This window comes from Lithobates pipiens, unplaced genomic scaffold (assembly GCF_037356315.1).
Source record: "Lithobates pipiens isolate NorthernLeopardFrog02 unplaced genomic scaffold, aLitPip1_a1.2 Scaffold_3, whole genome shotgun sequence".
In the NCBI taxonomy this organism is placed as follows: Eukaryota; Metazoa; Chordata; class Amphibia; order Anura; family Ranidae; genus Lithobates; species Lithobates pipiens.
The window spans coordinates 52764170-52770569 of record NW_027507790.1 but is presented as its reverse complement, the minus strand read 5'-3'; positions in this window follow the sequence as shown (position 1 = coordinate 52770569).

The window sequence follows — 6400 nt, the reverse complement described above, 5'->3', positions numbered from 1 at the left end:
GACTTCCAGGTCCTTCTATTACAGCTATAGGCTGCAACCCTTTACTGAAATGTTATAAGATTTGGTGAGATCCATAGTAAGTTCAAGCAGGCAATTTACTGTAGTCTGTAAAATCGAAATCTTTATTGGCTACATACTAAAACACACTGGTAACAAGCTGAAATGTGTTAGTTGGTTACCAGTGTTTGGATTTTACAGACTACACCAAGTTGCCAAATTGAACTTACTGTTGATCTCGTCATCTGAGTGGTGAGGCACTATAGTCAGAGCACCGGTCTTCATCCACAATAAGCTGAACTTTCAGTTGAGCTTGGGTATTGTTCATCGGTGGTCCAGAAAATTAAGGGCACAGCAGCCGCTAGTTTTATAAATCGATATCAATGAGAATGACCTTTTGTTATATTATCAATGGCTGGATTGCTGAATCAAGTTGCACAAAGATTGATTGAAGGTAACAAACTATATAAATATTTGAAACCATTTCTGCCTGAAGTTTAGCTTTAATGATAATGGTGCTTTTCAGCTCACAAGAATCTAGTATTGTTGGGTTCCATTAAGTTGATGGCTAAAGATTGCATTCTGCCTCCGCTCTGGCAGACATTTGGAAACATCCATCCAAAACAATATTCCTTGCCCTTCAATACAAGAAGACATGACGCCACCTTATGTACTGTAATTACCTCCATCATAAGAACATTCGGCAGGCACATCTCAAATGTATGTTTTTAAGATTTTTTTTTTAACACATTTTGCGTTTCTATCTATTGGTATATTCAGATGTTTTATACTTTTTTCATTTTTATACTTTTTTTTTTTGTACAGTTTGTGAAGTTTTGCTGTGAAATCCCAATGGGAGCTAGTCATTTCAGTGTATCACATGCATTACCTCTTAACAAGTTTATGAAGTGTTTAAGGGAATGAATCTCCACTGCCTGCATCACAGTGACACTGTAGGTCATCCGGGCTGCATTAACTTTGAAAGTGTCACTAAGCTGCACTTGCTCAGAAAATGGACCTCCTCTTTGAGGCTGGTATTAAAATAAAGGATTGATTATATCCAGTTCAAATAAAACAGTGTGGGTATTGCATAGCCTTATGGAAGCACCATTCATCATCCAATCCTAGGCTTTTAAGTCTTGGCTAAAACCTAATAATTGTTGGGTTTAGTTATGAATAATGTTATGTGCAAAGCAACACAAAACTGCCACAATAATAAACACAAAGTTTTAAGAATGTTTCAACACATCTCTAAAAGCATGGCAGTCAAAGGTGTAAAATGCAATATGAAGACCGTTTGATTAGTAACTACAAGTAAAACATGTTTGTAACTATCATGTGCCTTAAACACATCTTCATGATAGATATAAGCAGAATGGAAAAAATGTTCTATTGGAAAGTTCCCACAATTATCCTCTGCTACACTTTCATATTAAGTTAAGCCAATGGGATTTCTGAATTGTATTTAGACTGTAATATAATAGCTATAAAGAAAGAAACAGTTCTGGTTTTACAGTGATTGTTAGGTGAACAGTTTTGATTTTTCTTTTCCCCTTCAAAGTGATATATTCAAACTCAAACATGTTTGAAATAACATTGTGTAATATATACTGATGTTTTACTAATCTGGATAGACAGAATGCCTGTACAGTGCCAGGTGTGAACAGATGACAGATGACTTGACCTGTTTTCAATAAACCATGCCTGGACGAAACACTGCCTCTTCCCTTGTGTTCTCTCCCTTAGTAGCAGTGATGAGCAAATCCCTTCATAAACCATCACATTTTATATGCTGCTGACGATACATATGCTGGTTTGTCCAGTCTTTGGCATACAATACAGTTTTTACAATTCAATCACCCATAATCCTTGTGTGGCTCTTCAAAGATCAGCATGTAAATGTTCAGGTTCAACTAAACCTTGCAATTTTGTATGGCCTTTTTCATCCATTTCTACTAGGGATGCCATAAAGCATTTGCAAGAGATACTCTAACACTTTCAGTTGGGAGGACTGACCAATTCTTTCCATGAATTTGGTATGTGCTAAGCACTTTTGGGTTGTTAAAAGTCTTATTCTGCACAGATGTATTTGGTTTCAGATTTAAAACTGTGGATTTGAGGGGCTTCCTAAATGTATAGGTGCTATATCATCTAGTTGGACACTCAAACTACTCCATTCTTGGTGGGTTAGCACCTTACTATAGCCTGCTACGTTAATAAGGGATATTCTACTTGTCTTTAAATGTTTGGTTATTATCTAGGGTACATAAATCTCAGGTTTTTGTTTGGATTTATTTAAAACTACTGAATTAAATATAATGAATTATAGTTGGACTAGGCCATTAATTTCCAGTCTGACCGCATCATTAACATGATTCTAAAAGCCTTTTTTTTTTTCTTCTAAATGGCAAACCTGTCATGCTTACCTGCTCTGTGCAGTGGTTTTGCCCAAAGCAGCTCTGATCCTCCTCTTCTTGGGTCCCCTGCTGGTGCTCCTGGCTTCTCCCCCTTTACCAGCCTTCCATAGCAAGACAAAAAGGCGCACACTGCTTCAGGCCGCAAAAGATGGACACACCCGGTCCAAGCTGCTAATCCCGGCTCATCACCATCAGTAATATTGAAGAAGAGAAAAATACTAGATGTGTAGAGTGAAATATTTTGTTTCGTTATTGGTCCGAAAAATACATTTATTTAGTTACTCCCAAAATTCGTTTTTATTTATTTCGTTTTTCCTTCAAAAATTGCATTCGTCCGAAAATCCACATGAATTACGGTCGAATCTGTCTTTGAAGGCTTATGGTGTCTGTCGAATGTATAAAGAACATTCGACGGAGCTGCTAAACGCTACATAGCATACTTCGTGTGAACTTTAGATTTTAAAAGTTGGAGTCCTATAGACTTAAATAGGGTTCTAAAGTGCTAATTTTAAAGGCTAATATGCGAGTTACTGCCCTAAAGTGTTTGGGGACCTGGGTCCTGCCCCAGGGGACATGTATCAATGCAAAAAAAAGTTTTAAAAACTGCCGTTTTTTTCAGGAGCAGTGATTTTAATGATGATTAAAGTGAAACAATAAAAGTGTAATATTCCTTTAAATTTCGTACCTGGGGGGGTGTCTATAGTATGCCTGTGAAGGGGCGCATGTTTCCCGTGCTTAGAACTGTCCCTGCACAAAGTATCATTTCTGCAGGAAAAAAGTCATTTAAAATCACTCGCGGCTATAATGAATTGTCGGCTCCCGTAATACAGAGAAAGTCATTGATAAAAAAAAAAAAAAAAAAAAAGCTTGGGGTTCCCCCAAATTCAATTACCATGCCCTTCAGGTCTGGTATGGATATTAAGGGGAGCCCCACGTCAAAAAAAAAAAAAAAAAATTTGACCTGAGGTCCCCCTAAAAATCCATACCAGACCCTTTATTCGAGCACGGAACCTCATCCCCAAACTCATCCCCTGCGCTGGATCAGATCAGCTATTGCTGGACCCCGGAGTGATGATCATCCGTCACTGGATAGCAAGAGTGGATCACCACCGCTGGAATCTTTTTTTTATTTTTAATAAAGGACTTTTTCAAAAGTGTGTCTTATTTAACAATTTTTTACACTTTCTTTGTGAAATGGTAGGGGTACTTTTGTACCCCCTTACCATTTCAAACAGGGGGGGGCTGGGACCTGGGGGTCCCCTTCTTAAAGGGGTCTTCCAGATTCTGATAAGCCCCCAATGTTGAGGGCATGTGGCCTGGTATGGTTCGGGGGGGCGCTCTCTTGTCCCCCCCCCCCCCTCTTTTCCTGTGGCCTGCCAGGTTGCGTGCTCGGATAAAGGGTCTGGTATAGATTTTTAGGGGGATCCCATGTCAATTTTTTATTTTTTTTTACATTTGACACGTGGTTCCCCTTAATAGCCATTATTTTTTTTAAATCAATGACTTTCAATGAGTGTTCTCTGTATTATGGGAGCCGACAATTCATTATAGCCCCGAGTGATTTGAAATAACTTTTTTTCCTGCAGAAATTACACTTTGTGCAGGGACAGTTCTAAGACTATATAGACACCCCCCAGGTACGAAATTTTAAGGAATATTACACTTTTATTGTTTCACTTTAATCATTATTAAAATCACTGCTCCTGAAAAAACTGACATTTTTAAAACTTTATTTGCATTGATACATGTCCCCTGGGGCAGGCCCCAGGTCCCCAAACACTTTTTAGGACAGTAGCTTGCATATTAGCCTTTGAAATTAGCACTTTAGAATCTTTTCTCTCTCTGTCGAATCTTTTCTCTATATAATCTTGGACTAATAGAGGTAAGGTTAAGCACATTTGACCACAGGTTCAATAGACACAGATTGTTATTGTCAGTCACATCGAATCTCCTATTCTATATCAAACTGTTGTAACAACGAAAATAAAGCATTTATTTATGTTGGATCTTTCGTTTTTCGGATTCTGCACTTTCGTTATTGTTTGTCAAAACGAAAATCCCTGAAATTCGGACGAAAATGCATTCGGATGAAAACGAATGCACATGTCTAAAAAAATAAATAAATGCCAAGCCGCTTGCTATTGGAGCACTGGTGCATGCTCACTCCGAAGCACCACTCTATGCTTCTATAAGACATAGTTGTGGCCTGCCCCACTCTCTTGTCTTTGGCACACTGGCTGTGATTGACTCCCACTGCTGTGCCTCAGTCAATGATGAGAGAGACACCCAGGACATCCCGTGCACATCGCTGGTTGGAGAGGGGCTTGGCTAAGTCGGGGGGTGGGGGGTAGTAAAACACAGGTTTTATTCACCTTCACACATAGAATGCATGAAAGTAAAAAAGCTTCAGCCTTTACAGCCACTTTAGGCTGGGTTTCCTCCGCATTCCAATTCGCATGACATGAGAGTGCGATGGGCTCTCAATAGAGCTAGTTCACACATCTCCGGGGCGGCCACAGCGCGCACAGCAGAAGAGTCCTGTGCATATTTGGCTCTATTTCAGGTCCCAATTCGCCCAAAAATTCAGACCTGAAATGGTTAACGGGAACGCACCGGACCCCCTGCACTGCCCCGTGGCCGCACAGTGTGAACCCAGCTTTAACCGCTTGCCGAACACCGCTTGAACATTTCCGTCGGCAGAATGGCACGGGCAGGTAAATGGGCGTACAGGTACATCACTTTAAATTTGCTGCCGTGAGCTCCGTAAGTGTGACCTACGGTCCTGGGGACTCTATGTTCGTGGAGATACCCGCGACGAGCATTTCCCAGTTCTGCCTAGTGACACTGATCACAGCTACCTGTGATTCGGAGCAGTGATCTGCATCGTGTCACATGTAGCCCACCCCCCCACAGTTAGAATCTCCCTAGGACACACCTAACTCTTGCAGCGCCCCCCCTTCAATTGCCTAACCCCTTCACTGCCAGTCACATTTACACAGGAATCGGTGCATTTTTAATCGCACTGATCGCTGTATAAATGAATGGTCCCAAAATAGGGCCAAAAGTGTCAGATGTGTCTGCCATAATGTCAGTCATGATCAAAATCGCAGATTGCTGCCCTATTAAAAAAATATATATATATTAATAAAAAGGCCATAAAATGATCCCCTATTTTGTAGACGCTATAAAACTGTTGCTTAAACAAATCAAACACCTAGTGCAATTTCTTTTTTTTTTTTTTTTTTACCAAAAATATGTAGAAGACTATGTATCGGCCTAAACTGAGAAACTTTTTTTTATATAATTTTTGGTGATATTTATTATAGCAAAAAGTAAAAAATTTGTTTGTTTTTTTTTGTTTATAGTGCCAAATATAAAAACCGCAGAGGTGATCAAATAACACCAAAATAAAGCTCTGTGGGGGGAAAAAAGGACGTCAATTTTGTTCTGCGCAATTGTCTGTTAAAGTGATGCAGTGCCGAATCGCAAAAACACTCTGGTCTTTGGGCAGCCAAATGATCCGGGGCTGAAGTGGTTAAAGCGAGTCTTTGACAAAAGCAAGACCCCCAATCTTAGAATTTAGTTATGGGAGTAGCCATTTTATGTTTAAGTCTGTGTGCCAATTCGGGGGCAGTAACTTTATGAGCATAAAACTGGTTGAGCCACTGTACTACGATTAGTATGGGGCTCGAGCTTCCTAAAAAGGCTTCTGAGACGAGAACTGATTTATGAAGGGTGGGAAAAAAGGAGAATTAGGATACTGTAGCAAACATTTTACCAAATGTCCTAAATCTTTGATTTTTAACTTGCCATTAGTTGCAGTAACTATGGCTACTGAAGTTCCCAAAACCACCTTTTATTATGTTCTGTTTAAGTGGCGCTGTTAACTAGAACTGCCTCTTGCAAGCAAATGTAGTCAGCAGTCATTATCTCACTGCCCCTGGTTTCTATGATGATTTTTGTATGGTGGAGGGGAAACAAATTCA